General features: G+C 43.6%; 1 protein-coding gene across 7 annotated transcripts in view; it reads left to right on the top strand.

The window, feature by feature from the left end:
- The first annotated feature begins 546 nt into the window (after nt 1-546).
- Nucleotides 547-22025, top strand: part of LOC142497744 (uncharacterized) — a 105664-nt gene continuing 84185 nt past the window's right edge. For 2 of the 7 annotated variants that reach the window (XR_012802314.1, XR_012802312.1), the window contains exons 1-2: nt 550-1150; nt 21581-21735. The gene's annotated coding sequence lies outside the window, so the exon portion shown is untranslated. Of the gene's footprint in view, nt 1151-1590; nt 1672-21580; nt 21736-22025 lie in introns of all 7 variants that reach the window. The other 5 variants (XR_012802313.1, XM_075605999.1, XM_075606000.1 and 2 more) reach the window with 5 other exon arrangements.

Raw genomic sequence — 22025 nt, 5'->3', positions numbered from 1 at the left:
TTAATATAACTTATCAATGGTTGGCAGGCTTTCTGGAATTTTGCGCAAACTGGTTATTTTTGCCATTGAAATGATATACCATATTTATTTTTTAATCTGAATTTGGCTAGATATTTGACTCTAGTCACATAAGGCCTCTATGCAGTTAGTGGCTGATGATGTGGATGGCTATCTTCCTAGGGCTATTGGCCATGCACTTATTTAACCCAGGCTGTGCTTAAAAAGCTGTGGAATATGGCAGGCATAAGCTGATAGGAGTCCCATATTACATGGACAAGAAGCAAAAGGTGACACACTGAGTGCTCATTTGCCTATCATTACCCAGAATCCCTGGCTGCAGTGGCAACACTGTAAGCTAAGTGATAATGAGTGTAACCCCCTCCCTATTGAGGTTACTATATAGGGTCAAAGGAGCTTTCTAGTCAACCACCCTGGTGAGGGCATTCTGCCATTCACCAAACAGGAGATTAGCTCCGCCCCTTCTCACCCAGAGACAAGAGAAATGAGCAGGAGAATTCTAGTGGCAGTTAGTGACAGTTGGTGACAGTTGGTGACAGTTGCCTCAGACCTCTGGAGGAGGAGCTGAGGAGAGGACTCATTTGTATTTAGTAAATATAAATAGATAGTTAAATAGGTAACTAAGGTCTGAATAGGAGTAATTAGATAGTTGCAGTGATATGCCAGGTAACTAATGTCAGGAATAGAGTAATAAGATAGTTGCAGTGATATGCCAGGTAATTAAGGTCTGATAGTGTCCTAGTTTATGTAAGGCTAACCGGGTAGAGGTTAGCTCAGGAAAAGTGTGGCCATCAGTTAGTAATAGAACAACTGTGTAAGGGGTATCATTGATGCAGAGTAAGTTCTAGGGAGTTTTAAGAAGATATGCCCCAAGCTAATAGCTATCAGTACTGGAATAGAGTACATGGTGTAGATTTTAATTGTCTATTAAATTTGTTGATAACAAATTCTTTACAACAGTGTTAAAGTATGTGCATCCTCAGTGCCACCTGTGAGGAAGTGAAAGTATCATCTATTTAATAAACTTTATTTTTCTGGTAAACTATGAAACTCCTGGCGCCCCTTCAGTTAGTATGCTGAAACCCATCTGAGAGAGCCATGCCCAGCCGCCAGAGACACCTGCTGAATTGAGGTAATTACCTTGAGAGACTGACATCTAACACAGCTGTACACTCCCTTGGAGCTGGTCAGGGAGGGGTTACATGTTGTTTCAATCATTCAAAATAATGGGGACTGTGTCATGATTGACTTTGCATATGCCTTACATGAGACTGAGCAATAGAGGTTTAAGGGATAGACTTTAACCCTCTGATATTTATAAATACAATTGCCAATTTAAAGCATTTCAATCAAAAGGATTTATCTTACCCCGTGGGACCTATGAAGCATTACACTATGTGAACGCATTTTATTATTCAAACAATTATCTCAGCAAGACTTGTTTATATTTTCTTGATATATTTCACACAAAGGTTTTTTGATGCACTGTGTATTTTGGGGTTTCCCCAATTTTTTTAATCTGATAATGAGGAATGGCTGTGTTGCTGTTATTGATAAGGTTGTAAATTTCAGTCCAATCTGCAGAAATACTCGGCCAAGACCCCCAGATACGAGACAGTGACACCTTTTGGTTAAAACCGCTAAATCTCCTAGGTGAGTCAGTGTCATTCATTTTGTTCAGATGGGATGAGGCCAGATACCAACAACGTAACAGTTTCAACCCCTTTCCATTAAAGATGGACCTTTTAGGGAATTAGCGGAGGACTGGAGTTGGCAACCCTCACCTAAGCCTACGGAGCTGACCTGTGCTATTTTGAACTCTGGGGACCCTTGCCTCCCCCAAGCAAACCAATATTAGCTGTCATGTTATTGTACAGGTCATTGAATTGCTCCAACGTTCGCTCACATTTACAGTTTAAAAAAAAATTCAAACTGCACATTTTATTTGGATTTTCACAATTTCATAGTTTGCATGATAACAGGTGACGTGTTTGATGCGCTGATTTCTAGTATAGCATACTTTTAATTGATTACATAACGATTGCTTATTGTAAAATGGCATATGTCGTCTTTCCTGCTGCATCATATTTTACCAGTGGTTTTTTTTTCCAACTTTGCATTTTTATTTATTTTGTAATAAAACAGATAACATTACAGAGTTTTGAAATATGCATATAACATGGGGGATTGAGGGATACAAAAGAGGGAGAGAGGTAAGGGAGAGGGGTAGGAGTGAGGGGTGGTTAGGGACATGGCACATCAGTCCAGTGGTTTATTTCCAATACAGTAAATTATCATTCAATTGAATAATATTTAGTCCACGCTTTGCTTTATTATCACTTATTTTCCAATAATTAACATTTTATGTGAATAATTGATCACAACGACGGGAATCGTTTTCTTTATATCTCTTTATGTAGATGAATACCTGAGAGATTATAGAGGATTTTTCCGCAGTAATAGTGCCTTTTTATGTTTGGATGTTGAGATGTTATAACCCCCTACACCATTAAAACTTTCCAGAACCATTTTCATCTTGGTATTTGATCTAAACAAAATTATTTAAATCACATGGAGCTGGGTCTCCTTTCAATTTAACACTTGCAATATTGAGGATGTGTTTTCAATCATATGTATTAAAGTTGCCCCAATGTTTCTGTACGTGTTGTAGTGGGTTACTAGTTATTTTCTAGAAAGAAGCTGTTATGTGAACGTCTTTGAATTGTGGATGCAGGAAGCAGGATAGGAATTAACATGAATGGGCACAATGTGTAGTTAAGGTTCAAGTGAAAAGGAAAGATTTAATCAAATTAACATCTTGTGACCGTTAAATAGTGGTTCAATCAGATTTTTTTTTTTACTGACATTTAATGTAACCTTTTAAATTATTGAACATACAGTGCAAGCTATATTTGACATACAAATTGGTGTCTGTTTCTCTTCTAAGTGTAACAGGGTATGTCTTTTCTGCCTGTCTTTCCACGCCCTGTTATGTAAGTCCTGCTTGCTGCAGGCTGTAAGGGGTTAATCCTATGGGCTTGTGACCCCCATCCATGCTCCTCTCTGATGGACAGAATTAAGGTGGTGACTCATGGCTTGTGTAAAGCCTATCAAGGATAGGTATAGACCAGGAGCCCACCCCTTCTGCTTCCTCATTAGGGGAGTGCCAAATTTAGCGGAGTCTTGGTCTGGAGGAGGAAAAGACAAGAGGGCTGTGAGTCTTTCCCATCGCGGGATGAGTGTGCCCACCCCCCTTGGGCTTGGGGCTGGGGGAACATCTGACCAAATCACCATCAGAGGATGATGCCCTATATTACGAGGGGCAAAGAACCATCCAGAGGATGTCAGCAATAAGACCCTTCTTCATCATATACCTCTGTCTGAGTGTTAGTCCTTGGACAGAGGGAGAAAGAGTGCTATAGTGGGAGCTGAACACCCTGGAGCCCACTACTGCTGGAGGCGCTAAGCACCCTGAGAAGAGCTCAGAGAAGAACCTAAGCATGTCCTGATCTCCATACTACCGCAGATCAGACTCAGCTCTCCTGACCCTAACAAGTACTTGCATCACAAACAGGTAGCAGAAGCTGGGCATCTCCCACTGGGGAGGGGGGGGGGAACAATGCTACATAAGAAACAAAGAAGTCCAGAGCAACATCCAATGTGACAAAAATACACAGTGAAATACCTATATATCTCTTGAAAAAGGGTCATTTAGTTAACCCCTTGGCCAAAGCGTATAAGCCTGGATGCCTCTTCAAGGCATTACCAATTTGCAGGTACTAACATTAACTTATTAAAATTCTTCATGAAACAAAGAAAAGAAAAAGCGTCCGATCCTAGTGCATTATTTCTAAAATAAATACTCCTTCATAAAGGACCCCTACGGTCCGAAACGCGTAGGAGTTTTGTCTCACCCCCTGGGGTTATGTTAACTGAGGGTTGCTGAATAAATAGAATTTTATTTTTCCTACCACCTGGCTCCCTGGCAGTGCACTGTTTTTGCTCTCTTCTTCTGCTGGACTATTCGCTACAGATTGCACGCCATTTGGATGGACCATGCAGGATATTTGAGGACAGATTTATTTCATTATTGATTCAGTGATTTTTCATAGAGGAGTATCCTAATTAGCACTGGCATGTCTCCAATGAGGTTACACCAGGGTGCTTATCGGCACCCTTGATTGTTTCCTTCAGGAGACGGGTGTTTTGGTGACTCACATATCACACTTCATCGTTATACCCACTCCTTTATGTACTCTGTCCTCTAGTCCTGATTAATCATTATGGACATTTGTGCTTGAAGTTCCACCATCTCTGGAGCACCCATTTCTCCATATATAATAAATATTTAATAAATTCCATAGCTCACAAATCAGAACTCACAAACAAAAATAGTATTTAGGTGTTTTATGAGATAAATACTCATGCCCCAATTAGGTCGCTGGAAATCCGCTCCACTGCTCCTCTGCTCTGACATCTGAACTGTCACCATGAGCCTCCATCTAACAGGAACCCACAGTGTAAACAGCAATCTGATGATTCCTCCCGAAACAGACCTCCGATATCTTTTGGTTCCGGGCAAGGAACAGAAGGGAACCAAATGGCACAGCGGGTGTTCTTAGCTCCTCAATGTAGGTAAAACTGCATATGGATGGTTCCACCCCTGAAGAAATCATTTTGTGTGAATAAATGCATTGGGTAACGTGGGCTGCTGATGTTGAGGCGTCTATATGCAGGAGGAGGAGCCACTGAACTCCAAAACAGCTGAGACCAGCTGGATAAAGTTAACAAACACACAGATACCAAGCAAGCTCTCAGAAACTCAGCTCTCAGAAACCCCACAAAATTACCACTATATATATATATATATATATATGTATATAAATGCCAAAAGGTGTGGCTTAATGTATACAACAAGAGCTGGCTGGGTATCTGTGTGTTTGTTATCTTTGTCCAGCTGGTCTCAGCTGTTTTGGAGGTTAGTGGCTCCTCCCACCCAGAGTTTAAAGCTCGTCCCTCCCAACTTTCCAAGTAAGCAGGTTTTCTTTCCATGTAGCTGGTTGTGACAGGTTCAATGCCAGGACCATCCTGCCTCTAATTATAGAGGTAAATAAGGATTTTAATCAGTTAGTGTTAGGACCTGCAAACTGGTCATGCCTTGAAAGTGGCTTGCAGGCTTATACGCTTTGGCCAAAGGCTTAACTAAATGACCTTTTTAACGAGATATATAGGTATTTCATTGTGTATTTTTGTCACATTGGATGTTGCTCTGGACTTCTTTGTTTCTTGTTTTATACAATTAGCCACGCCCAGTAGCACTCCTTTTAACACACACATATATATATATTGGTAATTTTGGGGGGGTTCTGAGAGCTTGCTGGGTATCTGTGTGTTTGTTACATCTGCATTGACGTCAGATTCCTAAGATCCACATGACTGAGACTTGGAAAAATATTGACTATAAAATGATATGTAATGATGTTTTCCCCACCCGGTGGGAGATTTGGCCATTATGGTTCATGTGGTGCATGATACCTGCTGGTAACAGCTGGGCTGAGTCGTCCAACGGTGGTAGTGGGGACACAGGACTAGGCTTCTGGAGTTCATACCCTACATATCTCTTTAGCAGTGCAGCGCCTCCATCTGCCGCAGGCTCCAAGATTAATGGAGGCGATCTCCTACGGTAGAAATACTTCCCCTCCTCCAGTAAGATTACACACAGGCAGGAGGTATATGCAAACAGGAACGGTTTATTACTCTTCTGTACAGTACAGGAACAACGGCAGACTTCTGCCCGATACAATCTCACAGCTATCACTGAAGGATGGTCCCTGGACTGCCACTACAGGCCAAGGGCACCCGCAGTCATCCAAGCTCTTCCCTGCCTCCCTAGCAGAGGTATGGTCCACACTCACTCTCTCTCACGGAGGGAAGAGGACTGGAAAAGGCCCAATATTCAGCCTCTCTAAGGTGTGACTTGCCTTTCTCAAGTGGGGGAAGGTACACTAATGAATTTGGGGTGGTACTGCCCTTAGGTACAGTCAGGAGGAGGGCACAAGGTCTGGCTCATGATTGGTCATGCCCAGGCCTGATGTCACCACCACCCGCTGTCACTCAAGTGCAGCTGCTCAGAGGGGGATAACCCCATATCAACTACTGGTAACCTGATTGTACCAGGGTTTACTGCCAGTCCAGGACAGAATAGTAGCCATCAGGTGACCTGGATACACTCTCCCTCTGGTGGAATCCCAACAACCCCGCTTTGGTCCTAAATTTTCAGGTACCATCCTCGAATGTAACCTGAACATAACAAGAACATTTTTCACATAATTATCACATTCGATATACATGATAACATTTTCTGTGAACACTAGTACATTACATCTTTATTTGAAAGAAACAAGCTGTCTACACAGAGCCCCAGGTCCCTCCCAACATGGAGAACCTCATCAATAATAGCGATTAGGGTCCTGCTTGCTGACTAGACCCCATGCTATCGGGCACTGTCACTGAAAAATACCCTCTTTGGGTGATCTGCGCAAGGCGTGATCCACTCTCTGTAACTCAAGAGTATAGCGATACTCCCTGTAACACACCAAGCACCCACAATTTTCCTAAGAACTATCAGGGTCCCACTCAGGAATCATGTGAAGCATCTCTTCCCCTTCCCATGTAGAAAGAGTAGGCGATCCCCCTAATCCCTCATAGGATTGGTACACCACCATGATCTCATTATCCCAGGGAGGTTTGGGCATAGGGCTATGGGCCATTACATATGTCTGATACCGGGCCAGAAAAACAGAAGTCGGAACATCCGGCCACACCGAAGGAGTATCTGCCTCAGGTGCCAAGGCCGTATCAGCCACGCCAGTGGCCGCTTGTTTAAGTGCCAAACGTTCATTGATGGATTGGATAAAGGCAACAGTTCCTTTCACCAGAGCTATAGCGATACTCACCGGAACAGGGATCGAAGGCTTCTCATCCGCCCCAGTGGTTGCTCGTAGTACGACGTCATCTCCGGCAGGTTGAACAAGGTCTTTGTGCATGTCCAGATCCTGCACCAGAAGGGCGTCGACATCCGTCCGTTGCGTAGGGGTGCTGTCTTTGTCTTTATTGGCTTCCGCCATGTGGACGTCGGCACCGGAAGGTATCTCCATCGATACCGGAGAATCCCTGTATCGGCTTCTGGACACCTCAACAAGGGGTAGGCTCATCCACCTTTCAGGTCTCATAGTCGCGGTTACAGTGGTCGGGCTCCCCCATCTCTCTGAGCCATAAGAATTGTTCCGTTCCTCCACAGCGTCGGTTAGCGTATTTGACAGTGATCAAAACACCACGGAAGTGTGACGGTTCAGGGGATTCCTTCCCCTCCATGTGTCCCTGACATCCCACGCTTGCCTAACCCCTCCGATCCTTCCCTGCCTTCCCCTGCTATTCTCCCTTCCTCTGCCCGCAGCTGTCTCTCTGCGGCAGCCTCTGATGTCCTCCCGGCGTCAGCGCGTGCCCCCCGCAAGGCTCGCACACCCGCGCGGTCTCCTGATCCCTGCTGCGGTGTTCCCTGCTCACTGCCCCCCTCGGTCCCTGCTCCAGTCCCCTTACCTCCGGTGGCTTCTCCCTCCATTTCCCTTCCATCCTCAGCGGGTGCTCCCGCGGCGCGGCACTCCGCGCGCACTCTAACTTTACAGAGGGCGCGCACACACGCTCCTCTTGTAGGCCCTCTCAGACTCTTGGCTCCTCCTCCCATGTTCTGCAGGCTATCTCCCTCACTGGCTCACCTGTCTCCTCCTCTTCTCCTCACCTATACCTGCTGTCTCCCACCTCACCCTCTGATCCTCCTCTCTCTCCTATTGGTGTTCCCTCCTTTATAACCCCTGTCTGTCCTTTCTCTCATTGCTCTGCATAGTTCTTTGTTACCTCTGTGTGTGCAGTCCTATGCTTGGCTCTCCTCTGTGTTCCAGCTTTATTCCTGCTCCTGCTTACCCCTGGTTTTCCCTGGTTTGACCTCTGCTCGTCCTGGACTACTCTGCTCTCTGTTGCCCTTGAACCCTGCCTACGAACACTACCTTGCTGACTTCTGTGACCCCTGGACTTTGGCTTACGAACTTTACGATTCTGATTTCTGTATCCCTGGACTCTGGCGCACGGACACCGCTACTCTTACTCTGAACTCCAAAGGCGTTGCAAGTATTACTAACCATCTCTCTACAGGCCCGGCAATGCCATACAACACTTCAGGCACGCCCTCACTGCTGTACCTTCCCACCTCAGTACTGGGGACTGGCCAGGTCTGCGGGCATACAGGCGTGACAGGAAGACCACCTGCTACTGGTACAGGAGGAAAAGGGCAGGGACACCTCCATAGGGGAAAGACACCAGATCATGTCCGAGTCATCAGCGGCAATTAGCAGAGCCGGTCCCGGCTAATCGCCTCTGAGAACCATGGTGCCTCTTCACCCCAGGCAGTCACCTTACCCGGCATCTCTTGGGCTGGTTCCGGCTCACCGATCGTCTCTGGTTCCTCAGTGGGGACCGAGTCTGGAATCGTTTCGGCCTGCTGGGTAGTCATTGGGATACTCTTATCCCTGTGGGCCTTGTCTAGGGCACACGGGCCCTCCGAAGTCTCCATAGTTGAGGTAGATTGTTTAGCAGCAGTATCGACCGCCCAAGTATTAGGGTCGGCCGCATCCCTTTTGGCAAACTCCGTAGTCTGCCACAGCGTGGGCTTCAGGAACTGTGTTCCACAGCGGGCACACTGGGCTCCCCAGACCGGGTCACCATCTGTGAAGTCGCATGTGGGACAGAGGCGTCTGAAGTACCTCTTCCCTTCCACGGCTACCACTAGGAGTCCTGGTAGCCTGTAGTGGGTAAACTGTATAGATCACTCCTTTCGCTCACCAGGCTCCAAAGAACTGGGGGCGGCGTCTGCTGCATCCAGTACCTCTCTTTTTCTCCGAAGTCTTTGGGCATTGGCTGTCGGCGTGTCCCCTGCCCCTGGTGGAGACTAGAGGAGGGGCACTCATTAGCATGGACAGAGCGTGACTCTGACTCTGACTCCTGACTGAGCTAGTCACATCGCTTGGGTGGGGTCCTGGCTTTCGCGCAAGACCCTTGCAGAACTCTGCAAAAAGTTCACGTGCTGCCTGGTTACAAGCAGAACTTGTGCTTTCCAGCCTTGGCGAGGGATGCCATTTAATCTCATGTAGCTCACGTGGCGCATTCCCAGGCAAGGGAACCTCCATTTTGGGCACAATCCCTTCACAGACCACACCGTGACCGTAATTCCGACAGGAATCCGTTCCTTGTGGTTCCTCCCAGTACATAGATCAGCAGTCTACCAAGAGTAGGTTGTACCCCAGGCTAGCAAAGCTCCATCTCGATACGCTGCACACGATTACAGTACATTACAAGCACTCTGTAGTTCCATGATCTGACTAGTAATACAGTGTGGTTCTTTGAGCAGAGAAGAATAGGCACATGAATATGGCAGGCACTTTCCCTTAAGACACCACTTCGGCAGTACATTACACGCTTCCCCTCTAGGCTGCCAGCATCGCAGACCCTCAGAGAGGCCTCTGGGACTAAGTTAACTAGAGCACCCTGTGACAGTGAAGGGGTACCCAGGCAGTAAATAAAGGTATTATGTCCGGCTGGGTGTCCCTGAGTCGTATTGTAAATGTGAAGTGTCAGCTCTGCAGCCTACTGCAACCTGCAAGCCTGTAAATGCATTAGAATTGTCTGTGTGTGTCCTGCTAGGAATAAGGGGACCACACGCATTATACTAAGCTACATTAGATGAGTGCGGTCACTGTTATGGATTAGTTCTGAGTATCGCTACCATGATTACCACATTGTTATACTAAGATACATTGTATGAGTGCGGTCACAGTATTGCAGCAATGTTTCACTGCCAAACCGCAAAGCGAAAAAAGGGTTTTAAACGCCAGCCGCTTTTTCGTGCAGATGCAGGGAGCTAACTTAGGTTAGGGGTATGCCAGCACTATGAAATTTGGTGTGAATGCTGCTGGGATCCCAAAAGTAAAGCAGTTATGTTTTCTGTGTTATTAACTCTTATAAAAAGTAGTGAATGAAAGTCCCCCTATTTTGGTGTATTAAAATTATAAAGAGCAAGGGCATTTACATTCAGGCAGATGGAGCAGAGGAAATACTGGATTCACAAGTACAGTGATTCCCAGATGTATGGACAGCCATTCCGGCCAGTGAGTCATACATAAACTTAAGTCAGGACTTCCAAGACATCACGCTGAGATGACTCCAGAATGTCTAGGAATGTCCGGACTTAAAAAGGTACCGACACTTTAAAGTGTTACGTGAAGGGAAGTAAATGCAAACAGGTTTTTCTGCCAGATGTCCAGATGTCTGGGGACCGGCTGCCACCATGTCGCCAGGGATGTGGGATTGGTTAGGTATGCTAAGCGGCTCAGGTGCGAAGTTGGCGCTTGACCGTAACATACCTTGAAGCCTCTGCCTGGCTCATGAAGTATGGGCAAACCTTGCCAATAGGTGGGAAGCATTGTTCACACACAGGGATTGGCTGCGCATTATACCGATAGGACTTTGGTGCTTTTAAAAGTCTATGAAGCCAATCCGGTTTGTGTTCCATCATGTAAAGAGATACATCGTGCGGTACAAAGACTATTCCATCGTAACTAAGGATTGTACCCCACTTCAAGAGTTTGTTAGAACTAAGGATTTGCAAACGAATCCTGCAAGGGCAGAACGAAAAGATTAACTTCGGCGGAGTAAGAGTGGTTGCAGGCAGCGCCACTAGCCAAAGACTGTTTTGTGGCTCTAATTTGCGCACCAACCCAGCTCCTGGGAATTGATACCTAGAGACTTTATTTCGGGGAAGTTCGTTCCGGAAACATTTTATTTCATTTTGCCCCATCCTAGTAAATGTTTATTCGTGTTACTTTGTAAATCAAGCTGTGTGTGTTTCTTGTCTAAATAAATCACAATTTATTTTATCTCACGTTTTGCTCAATCAAGGTGTCAGGATCGCCACCAGGCTCCACCCACAGCAAGCATCACGCGTCTGTACCTCTGGCATTCACAGACCACTTCATCCGTGGAGGCGCGCTCCCGCAGTATCAACATGGCACACACTCTCTCTGGCGGCGCACCCACTCTGCGCCGCGCTCCTCGTACGCACATACGCCGAGCGGCAACGAACACTAGCAACATCAGCTGTGTTACACCTGCAGCCAATCCTGCACTACCCTATCGGCTGGTGGCTTATGTGTGAGGTCATCATCTGCTGGTTCCCTATTGGTGCTTTCCCCTTTCAATGCCTTCCTGTTTCACTTTCACTTTGCTGAACATAAACTCTGTTGTGCTGTGCTCGCTGCTTCCTGGATCTTGTCTGTTCCTGTGCCTTGCCTGACTCATGACCCCTGCTCGTACCTGGACCTGTCTCTTCTCTACTCCTTGACTTCGGCTTGTTATTGGACCCCCGCTCTCTCCTCTCCTCGACCACGGCTTCGGATAACGACCATTCTTCTCTCTCCTACCCCGGATCACGGCAAGTACCATGGCTTCCCCGAATTGTTCTACCCGACCCAGCTCCACGACTCCGACTATGCATTCCCGACCTGGATCCGTGGTTGTAGGGCAGCGTTATATGCATTCCCCACCTCAGCCACGCGGTCTAGTCCTGTTTGTGGTGAGCGCAGCGTGACACAAGGGATCCGATAATTTTTGTGTTAAAAGCATTGGTCTCCCATGACACACCCCGTGTAGGCATCTCGACTACCCGTCCCAGTTTGACTTAGAACAGAAATAGTCTTTGTGTCTCCAGACCATTCACCCGATAGGGCAGTCTAGGTCATCTTTCTTGCAAGGAGCCATATCCCCCTGTACTTTACACCTAGCCTCCCTCCATCAATAGCACTTGCTCTGGAAGCGTACCTTGTTCCTTCCAGCTTTGTTTCGCTGTAAGCCTGTCCTGTTATAGATCTCAGCAGTGCCTCCAAATGTAACGGTGTTTCCCCCACCCGGTGGGATATTTGGCCATAATGGTTCGTGTGGTGCATGATACCTGCTGGTAACAGGAGGGCTGAGTCGTCTGCCGGTGGTAGTGGGGACACAGGACTAGGCTTCTGGGGTTCATTCCCTATATATCTCTTTAGCAGTGCAGCGCCTCCATCTGCCGCAGGCTCCAAGATGAATGGAGGCGATCTCATACGGTAGAAATACTTCCCCCCCTCCCAGTAAGATCACACCCAGGCAGGAGGTATATGTAAACAGGAACAGTTTATTACTCTTCTGTACAGTACAGGACCAGCGTCAGGCTTCTGCTTGATGCAGTCTCACAGCTATCACTGAAGGTTGGTCCCTGGACTGTCACTACTGGCCAAGGGCACCCGCAGACATCGTAGCTCTTCCCTACCTCCCTAGAAGAGGCAGAGGTATGGTCCACCCTCACTCTCCCCCGGAGGGAAGAGGACTGGAGAAGGCCCAATATTCAGCCTCTCTAAGGTGTGACTTGCCTTCCTCAAGTGGGGAAGGTACATTAACGAAAATGGGGCCGTACTGCCCTTAAGTACAGCCAGGAGGAGGGCACAAGGTCTGGCTCGTGATTGGTCATGCCCAGGCTTGATGTCACTGCCACCTGCCATCACTCAAGTGCAGCTCCTCGGAGGGGGAAAACCCAATATCAACTACTGATTGTACCATGGTTTACTGCCAGCCCAAGGGCAGAATAGTAGCCATCAGGTGACCTGGCTACAGATATATAAATTGAATCATTTGTATTACAGTGACGTCTAACATGCACTGATACTGGGAATTAGTCAAACTGCCTTCCAATAAGCAATGCTGACTCCAAAAGAGTTAGATTTTGCAGGCCTGCTAATAATGGCATATTAGCACCATAAGATCATTTTGCTGCCTGTATTGATATACCCCAATGGAAAACACTCAAATCACTATAGGATCACAGATGTAGTAGTGGAGATAGAATGTGTGATGGAATTAGGTTAAAAAACTTTATTAGGAGATTTACTCAAATAAAATGATGGAACGCTGGTTAACAAATAAATGAGACTCAGTGTGAGCCAAAAAAGCGGCGAAATATTAAAATCCAACCGGATATAGTGCGAGACAGGTGCGCTGCTCTCCTATAAAGAAAAGGAGATACTGCTGCAAGTATCACCTGCCTACAGGTGGGAGTGAGGGTAGTGAGCCACCGAAGGAAGGTCAAGCTCAACTAAAGCTGGAGTTCCCTCACAGTGTGATTCCCTGATGTGGTACCTGCCCACATAAATGTATGGCTATATAGTGATGCAATGGGCAAAAAACACACTTACACTGAACACCAAAATATACCATTTGTAGCATACACCTTATATATCCTTGGGGAGGCTATATATTAACAGATACGCGCTGTACCATTCAGTGTAAGGCCTCTGGTCAAATGGAGAAACCTAGACTGAACTTTAATCCAGACCACCCTACATGTGAGGAATAAAGAAAAGAAAAAGTATAGAAGCGCAGTCAAAAGGGTGATGGTAAAATAACACCTTTATAATAAATTATAACAAAATATAATAACAAGCAATAAACAACAATTGTCAAAAGAATATCAAAGATACAGCTGAACCCCGTTATAACGCGGTCTTTGGGGTCCACAACCCCAAGACCGCATTACAACCGCGGTCGCATTAAAATTTCACCCGCATCAGCTCTCGAGCCTCCTCATTACAGATTTAATTCTCCTCTTCCTGCTGTCCACGTGATCATATCTTTCTGCTCTGCTCATCTCTCTGCTCTCTTGCCGTAGCGTGTCATTGTTTTTTTTCAAACATTCAATTCAATGCTTTATTGACTACCAGACACAGACACAATTAAACATTAATACATTAATACATTAATACATTTTGTACAAAACACATGCAGGGATTGAACTCGGGACCTTCTGATACCAATGCCTTGCTTCTTAGCTCTACACCAAAGGCTTGGTGTGACAAGACATAACCTATAAATATATTTATCCTCTCAACACATTGCCACAGGGTACATGTCAATGTTAAATCTTAAGTCTATTTCTAGATGTCTATGACATCACACAGCTTCTGTGGTGTAGTGGTAGAACTCTTATTATATATATATATATATATATATATATATATATATATATATATATATAATAATTATTTAGTATTAATACGTTTTATTAATAAGTAAGTATTAATAATTATTATTAAGTATTTAGTAATAAATATTAATTAGTTAATTAACTGTTAATAATAATAATTATACTTATTAATAATACATAATTAATCATAAAGAATGATTAATAATGAATTATTATTAAAGAATTATTATTAATACATCATTATTGATTAATAAATAATTATTACTTAATAAAGAATAATAAATAATTATTATTTATAAATTCTACAATATAATTAAAATAATAATTTATTAAAAAATTTAATTATACCATTTCGTACAGGAATTGAACCCAGGACCCTTTCATATGTTGGTTAAGAAGCTGTGTGATGTCACAGACATCTAGAAATAGACTTAAGATTTAACATTGACATGTACCCTGTGGCCTATGGTGTAGAGGTAAGAGGCAAGGCATTGGTATCAGAAGGTCCCGAGTTCAATCCCTGCATGTGTTTTGTACAAAATGTATTAATGTTTAATTGTGTCTGTGTCTGTGTCTGGTAGTCAATAAAGCATTGAATTGAATGTTTGAAAAAAAAAAAACGATGGCACGCGACGGGCAGAGAGATGAGCACGTGGACAGCAGGAAGAGGAGAGTGTAAGGCGGCAAAATGGAGGCTTTCAATTCGGGAGCCATGCTCAGACCGCGTTATAACCGATTTCGTGTTATAATGGGTCGCGCTATAACGGGTTTACCTGTATATAAAATCAATAGGATCTAATTCACTAATGAGAGGCGATCATAGAAAACTGCTGCTGGATAAAAGTCAGAGGGAGAACAGGTGGGAAATCCTGGTTTAAGATCAAAGTCCTGGAACCAGAAAGACTGGCCCCAGATGGGTGCACAGATCGTGGGGGGATAGAATTGTTGGGGGGTGCGCCGTTAGTGAGCCAATGCTTGATGTGCTCACCCAACCTCCGCTGGTTGCTAGGAACGGCCCGTAATGTTCCTCCCGAAACAGCTCCTCCAGGTCTCAATGTTAGAGACGGACTGTGCACAGCCCGCCGGGTTTCCGGGTGTGACGTCACTTCCGGACGTGACGCGATGACCCTTCCCGGCTGTAACAGGGGCTATTCGATCCTCCTCCGCAGTGTTGGTAGCAAGCAGACAAGCTGATGACAAAACGCCGCCCTCACTAGAGCACGTAGCAGTGCTGGCTAAATCCAATCACTATGACAAGTGAGAGCACAGACCCTTGGCTCCTCCTCCTACGTGTTTCACCAATGAATGGCTTCGTCAGGGATACCATAGAGTTAGTTCATAGAGTATATATAGCCCTATTGATGGCTAAATTGATTAAATAATCAACAATCCTATATATATAAATCAATAGGTCAGGGGGGTAAATGAACTAATACTCACAGTATAGGGAATGGTTCATGTCACAAACCAAAACTGTTTAACATTTTACAATAAAAAACAAATCATTTACACAGAGATTTAAAAATTAACACATTAACATACTTTAAACATTAAGGGCCTCATGCAGTAAGCGTTGATAAGGGAATTATCGCCATTTTATAGGCAAAATTGGGTTTGAGATTCAGTAAGCGCCGATAAGTGCTTGATTTCGCCAGGTTTCGGAGCCGATTATTTTGTTATGGCCAGTCGGCTGCCGATAAGCCTGTTTTCGCCACTGATCGCCACTTTTTTAAATCGGCTGGATTCAACAAAAAAAAACAGCTTATCGGGCCTGATCGGCACTACGAAATTGAGATGTTATGGCCAATTTCTCCCGCCAACTAAAGTTGGCAGTTTGGAGGGGAGAACGATCGCTAAGGCTGCCGGAACGGCACTTAGAAAAAAAAAACTTCTGTACATCAATGGAGTCAATGGAGCGGGGACGTATAACAGTATAGTACTGTTTACGTTTCATTGCTCACAATACAAACGTCATTTGCATTACAGTGTGGGGGCATTCCCTGCATTGTGTCACAGCTGACGTGTATTATTTGCATAACATTATACTTTTACATGTTTGCAGCATTTGCGGGTCACATTACTCATCATGTGATGATGTGCCAAGGGAAAATACTATACTCAACTCTTAAAGGAGAACCTCACATCATATCACACATTTTACTGAACTGAGCGACAATTATTTACATGATGTTACACATGACACACATGTCACACATACACCGTATATTCATGTTCCTTTACATTACACAATGCTTGTAATGTGACACGCATCTTTAAACGTTCATGTACATCTGTCTTCTCATGTTTACATCTAGTTTTGGGTCCTCCCTATTTTCATGACGTCACTTATTGGACGCTCAATCACATTGCATGTTTACATTGTAACCGTAGCATTACAAGCACTTCAACCTAACTTATACACACATGTACAGTAATTCAGCATTGGGACACCTTGTAAACTCATTCTATACCAACTATCCTCATTACACAAATGCATGCATATGCACACGACTATTCATTGTTGTCAACATGTCACAATAACATGCCTAATTACACATGTTACACAAAACTTTTCCCACGTCAATCTCAGCCTTTTTGCCTAATTACATGACTGACTGTTGCGTTCACAAGTGTTACATGCATTGCACATGCAACTATTTATTTGCAAGCAATGTTTTTACAAAGGTTCACGTCACATCATTGCCAAATATCATCATTCCCTGCAGAATACACACAACAAATACTTATAACAAGAACTGCACACAGCTTGCCACAGAAGTACTTTATTATGTTAATGTAACACCTTGCATTTTACTATGTCACCTGACATCATCACATACCTATTTAAAGGACGCCCATTACCTGATCATTCACAGCTACTCATTTCAAAATGTTGAGATTGTTTAGGAGACGGAGGAACATTCTTTTCTATGACATGCTTGATGATGAAGAGAATCATATAGGGCAAGGGAGGGACACACCGAGGGACAGTGACAGGGACAGTCACGCGGATACGACAGGGACAGGGAGAGGGACAGGCCGAGGGACAGGTAGAGGGACAGGAGATCAGAGGAGAAGACAGAGGAGACAAGTTGTGCCTCGTCCGCGTCTGTACAGGGAGAGAACCCTGTTAGATGGGATGAGTGAGGAGGAGATTGTAAGTCGCTATCGTTTGAGTTCAGCAGCAATCTTAGCTCTTTATCAGGAGATAAGGGGAGATTTAGATTTTTTCACAGCCAGAGGTCGTGCAGTCCCTGGGCTTGTTAAAATGCTGTGCTCATTACATTATCTTGCTTCCGCGTCATACCAGACAACTGTGGGCATAGTGGGCGGGGTCTCACAATCTACATTCTCGCGGGCCTTGACCCAGTTTCTCTATGCACTCAATAGACGCGCTAGGAATTATATTAATTTTCCTACAGAGGCGACAGAGTGGCTGGAAGTCAGGACTGGCTTTTATAATATAGCAGGGATACCATGTGTGCTGGGTGCAATCGATTGCACACATGTTGCTTTGATTGCACCTAGTCAGAGTGAGCATGTGTATCGCAATCGTAAGCACTACCATTCACTCAATGTACAGGTGGTATGTGATGCGACGATGCGGATAATGCATGTGGTACCCAAATTTCCTGGTTCCAGTCACGATTCCTCTATCCTGAGGAACTCTTCAGTCTTCCATGCGTTCGAAGAGGGACATTTTGAACATGGTTGGCTGCTGGGTGAGTACACATTTACATGTTCTAACACAAAACACATTTTTATTTAGGAATGTTGGCATTGTACAATTTGATCACTAATGTCAGCTTATGTGTGCTCCATTCATTATAGGTGACTCAGGATACGGAATTAGGCCGTGGCTCTTGACTCCGGTGCTAAACCCTCAAACTGAAGCAGAGGACAGGTACAATGCAGCCCATATATCTACAAGATCTGTTATAGAGAGGACATTTGGCCTACTCAAGACCAGATTTAGGTGTCTGGACAGAACTGGTGGGGCTCTTCTATACAAGCCTCAAAAAGTGTCTGATATTATCCTTGCCTGTTGCATTTTGCACAATGTTGCACTCAGGCACAATGTACAGTCAGACCTAGCTGAGCCTGTGGTAGACGAGCATCCCACCCATGTAGCTGCTGAAAATGAACAAACAGCCAGTGGTGGCCAGACACGCCAGAATCTCATCAATTCATTTTTTTCTTGTAAGTAAAAACATATATGTTCCAAGTTCTACTTTTATACTTACATTATGTTATCTTAACAATAATGTTTTTTTATATACCCTTCTGGTAGGACACAGATGAATATGGGTTGCACACCTTTCTTCTCTCTGCTGTGTGCACAAAGGGATGTGGCACCGGTTTGTTATTGTTGCACAGGTTATATAATCCCTCTTCAATTGTACTTTAGTTGTGTGTATGTGAATAAAACTGGGGTAACGAAGCACTAATATTTTAGCATTGTGTTGTTCCTTATGCTAACACAATACACATATTATGCCCATACTCATTCATGCTTCTAGTATGCTTACATACAATGTTATTGGTGCAGTGTAACATGTACATCCATATGATGTGTACACCAGCCTGATTTACATTTTGAATGTCATGAAATATACATGGTGTTGCACATTCAACACCAAATACACACTTTGCTGTGTTGTTTACGGTACTGAAGATGGCATGTCAATGTTTGCAATTTATATATTGTTCCTTTGCATTATAGGTATATCTCCAGTATGACTGATCATGGTATGTATATTTGCTGACATCTCTCACAAGATGTGCCTACATCAATCTTCCTATAATTATTTGTAGTAAAAACCCAACATATTGGTTTAAACACAAATGTTACATATATGTACTTTCTGTATCATGTATATGCATTTAGCTACTCTTGAGCTTTCATGTGCATTGTATTAGAAAATGATTACTCCCATTTCATCACATTTTATGTATGTTTCCTTATTAATTCCATTAATGTAATATAGAGGTGTTTGGAGACAAGGGGATAACTGTAGTTATTTCTTTACTTACGGGAGATCATTCATCACGGATGAAATTGACTGATCATAAAACTCCATGCATGAATGCCTGCAATCACAACAATGCGTACTACATCTTATATTTAGCAATGTTGGTGTTTTGTAATGCTAGGAATTAATAGTCAACATTAATTTAAATTTGTGACATGTGTATGTATAAGTCACACGTGTGTGGATGTGTCCTACATGTACCAAGTGTTAAACTGTTAACAGAGAAGACAAATTTGTCGCTAATGTTACTGTCATTTAGCATTTCTAATTTACCAATATGACAATGTTGGTAATATTTTTGCAATATAAATCACGTCACTTCATCATTATCATGATGATTATTATCAAGTATTCTCACAATTGTAACGTCAATCACGTGCACATTAGCATAGACACACTTTGTAAGACAACTGTTTGTGTCTGTATCAATTTGTGTAGGATCCATGTATAACACCGACAAATGATAACACCAGCTTTATTATGGTAGCTTATATCATCATATTGACTATACTATGTATTTTTAGAACGTTTAATAAACACAGTAAACTATAGTTAGTTAGGTTAATGAAATATACACAGAAACGTACTTCATTACATGATGTTGATGTCATAATCAGAACATCATGCATTGTAGGGGACCACAACATCTGGCCAATAACATTATTTGCTACAGTCCCAAACCATTTTATCAACATACCCATGTAACAAGAGATTTTTAACAAGAAATGGCTAGTTGGTTGTAAGTGTCCTTTACATTGGGAGAAGGAGTGGCTCAGTGAGTAAAGACACACACTGGCACTGAGATTTTGAAGCAGGGGAGTCTGGTTCAATTCCCGGTGTCGGCTCCTTGTGACCTTGGGCAAGTCACTTTATCTCCCTGTGCCTCAGGCGGCAAAAAATAAATTGTAAGTTCCACGGGCCAGGGACCTCAGCCTGAAAAATGTGTCTGTAAAGCGCTGTGTACAACTAGCAGCGCTATACATGAACATGCTCATATTATAATTATTATTATTATTATTATTATTATTGTTACATAGTTTCGACAGTCATACGTTCCATTACACAATAGAATTCACAAATGTGTTAGCAGAGTGGGAATGGTTGTTATATATAAAACACACCATGCCATAAAATGATAGTAGTCATTAAAGAACACTCAATAAAAATTCATGAGGCACTATTTTGCAACATCATTATGTTAATTAAGTGCTTATGCTATATAGGCATAAGGGTATCACATTTTTAATTGTTTGTTAATAAGCGCTGCAAGCAATATAAAATTAGTTCCATATGTAGTATAGTAGTCGGTGGCTCCTCCTCACAATCATCTCATATAAAGGTAGACTCTTCTGAAATCATACATTGATCCGATTGTATCTTCCCCGACATCTCTGAAATACAGCAAACACATGATGGTCAAATATGGCACCTTACTATATATGTATCCGTGACAACGCATTACACAGCTCTATATGATTGTGTACATGCACACGTCACTCACTTATATGTTAGAAGTACAAGTGTACATCAGTATGTAATGTTTCTTTAAATTTGTAGCAGGCATAACTATGTATATGATGTGAACGTTGCCTGTATACTGAAAAATGTGCGCGCACATCTTAGTGTGCGCACGCACTTCAGGCTTGGCTGCACTAACTGTTAGCGCATGCGCAAAACAAAGCGTACGTTGTGCGTTCAATACATCTTGAAAATACCATTAAACATAAAATCTTTATTTCAAATACAATGAATACGAAACTACATTCGTTCTAAACGAGTACATCTGTATTCTTTTTAAACAGACGTGTTTGGACAGAAAGGACGGCCGATAACACAATGCGCAAATGCAATACGTGTGACGTCATGTTAAACCAGCGTGAAACGCACGCTAACACTCCTCCCACTCAATTAACATTCGGCTAACGCCCAGTTTACGCCTACAAACACTGAGCCGCACACATGACACACTGCAGTTACCGTTACTATAACAAAACATGACAGCCAATAGGCTTTGAGGCGCGCACGTCGCTTGGGGGCGGGACTTACATCCGTAATCCTTTTTAAGGACGCCTTGGGCCATGACAAGGGTCCCACGTCATACGTGGTGGACCCGCTTTTAAATGTTGCATGATAACAAAATAGGTATGTGTTAGAGTTATGTTAAAATGTTGCTAATATGGTTAAAGGGATAGGAAAGTACGTATATTTATTCCGTCAGCAATGTGTACTACTCTTTCAGGTTATACTATATTGTATTCGGCAACAATTTCTTTGTGATCGCTACATGTTATGCAGTCTGCAATGTTACGCTGTATCCACGCATTGAAAGGGAAAATGGTGGTTAAAAAAAAAAAAAAAAAAAACATTTAAACGCACAGTCAACGCATAACGTTTGTTATATTTACCATTCTTCTAGAATTAACTCTTCGTCTGGCTGCAACTGCTCGCTCCAGAAATGCAAGGCATTTTCATCCACGCTTGACCCACCCGCTGAATCCAGTATGACACACATCTCCTCCATGAAGCGCTCATAGGAATCGCCACTGCTTTCTTCAAACAATTGGTCGGGAGGTAGGTTCATTTCTTCGGGTTCCCATTCCAATGCATTTTCAGCTGAAAGGCTTGGTACATAATCATAGTACTTTTGTTGTTGTACAATGTGGGTTTCAGGAATGGAGGGTGCAGATATTGCAGCAGGTATCGATTCACACGGAACAGTAGTAGCGGATCCATTGCTATTGGCATTAGGAATAAATATGCCTTTCACAACAATATATGTGCCCTCTTTCAGGGTAAAATGCTTTTCCTTTGCAATCTTCCAGAAACCATAGGTGTGTTCTAGCTTATCCTGCACACGTTCA

The sequence above is a fragment of the Ascaphus truei genome, chromosome 6 (genome assembly GCF_040206685.1).
Source record: "Ascaphus truei isolate aAscTru1 chromosome 6, aAscTru1.hap1, whole genome shotgun sequence".
Classification (NCBI taxonomy): domain Eukaryota; kingdom Metazoa; phylum Chordata; class Amphibia; order Anura; family Ascaphidae; genus Ascaphus; species Ascaphus truei.
This window is presented reverse-complemented; position numbering and strand designations above follow the sequence as displayed.